This window comes from Bactrocera latifrons, unplaced genomic scaffold (genome assembly GCF_001853355.1).
Source record: "Bactrocera latifrons isolate USDA-ARS-PBARC rearing strain unplaced genomic scaffold, ASM185335v1 scaffold_722, whole genome shotgun sequence".
NCBI lineage: Eukaryota > Metazoa > Arthropoda > Insecta > Diptera > Tephritidae > Bactrocera > Bactrocera latifrons.
Genome location: NW_017537404.1, coordinates 1 through 1,809, shown reverse-complemented (window position 1 = coordinate 1,809; position 1,809 = coordinate 1).

Below are 1,809 nucleotides of genomic sequence, written 5' to 3'. Positions count from 1 at the left end.
AACTTAATTCCTTTTGATCCCTAAATAGCTCTTGGCTCAACTGAATCATTCCAACAATTGTGGAACAGAACCCACCTATACACCTAGTGTGAGCATTGCTCGGAAGTTTAATTGATTTCAAATAATTAATGTATTCATAGAGGCGTTGGACCTTCCCGGAGTCGTTCCTTAATAGCGGATATTTTAAGGGATTTTTTTAAAGAAAATGTTTGCAGTCTAGATCATCGAACAGATCATTAATTTTTTTTAATAAATAACTGCATAGGCTTTGCACATTTTAATATATATTCGTCGGAGCCAAATAAATTTTGGCTATGGGCCATTTCTATGCCAGCCACAACCGAATTGCTCAGAACTTGGGTTGCACGATTTACCGACATTTTTTCAAAAACGCTAGGATATACGTGGGCCTCTGTGAGTTTTGGACATATCTTGAAACATGTATTGTCCTGATCTATGTAGTAGAGTTTTATTATAACTTTAAAGCTGGCTATTCCATCTGGAGTTGAAATATCATATTTCATAAGTGTGTTTCAGACGGACTTAAATAGATGGCAATAGTCATATAAACAATATATTTTGGAACCTTCGTGCAAATAAAAGGGATTTTCTTCAGAAATAATTAAAGTATTAATAACTGAAGTATTAGCGGGCCCTTGATCACAGACTAAAGCTTTTACGTTTAGACAAATTGACTTTAGTACTGTGATGTTCTTATTCTAAAGTTCGTTTAATTTGAATGAAGCAAGTCCATTTTTGGAAATATAATATGAAAACATATATTTGCAATTGGAACTTAACCCTTTTATCATGAAAAAACAACACTTACTACCTAATTTCATTTCACGATGGCCCTCCCCATAATCCACAAACCCATCAATAACATCCCTAACTYTATTGTATGTTAGGTCGGTCTTAATTGATATTTCATCAAATAATAGAACGCAAATTCGTTCTAAAACGGACATTTTTTTTGTAATTTCTTCTAAATTTCCCAAGACATTGGCATCGAACCCAGGGACAACATACTTCATGGGGCGCCATCGCAAAAGAGAGCTCTTGCTTGGTAAAGCGAAACCTAAATCGTCACGCATAAAATTATAGGATTTATTGGACATGTAATTAATGTTTGTTGCCAATGCCCTTTCATCGTTACTGAAAATGGTGACGATCATCCTAGCGAATGTTACAGCATCTTTGCTTGAATTTACATCCGCAACTATTGCACATTTACTAAGGTCTTGATACCTTTTTTCCAAATCTTTAATAACACCCTCTAACTCTTTGATCTTCTTATTCAATTTAAGCGCATTACTTTGATAGTAACGTGCCGATCGAGCAAATCGTTCACGACTATCTAATGCAGAGTCTACGCCGTCATTTTGGGGTTCTAATTCTAATCTCTTTTCTTCTAAAATTGAATATGCTTCGAATTCCCTCAAAGTTATGTCGTCCTTCTCTTCTTTACTTCCTACAGCTACCTCAGGACGACCATAAGTTTTAGAAACGGGCGGGCACACCCAAATTGAGTCAGCACTAGATGAGCTACGACTTAGTGCTGAACTTAATCTGAAACAGTGAAAAGCCCCAGGCAATAGCTTGAATTTGGTAACGTACTGCGAATCGAAATGGTTTAGACAAATAAAAAGACTATCTTTCTCTTTAGGAAATTTGTAGAGCGTTTTCTGCCTGTTAACGCAATTCGAAATGCAGCATCTTCGAACCGGCAATTGAGTCGTCCACAAATGCTTAAGGGGTTCGTCGTATCCTATTTATGTACATAAAAAAATTTTAAGGAAATTCTAATAT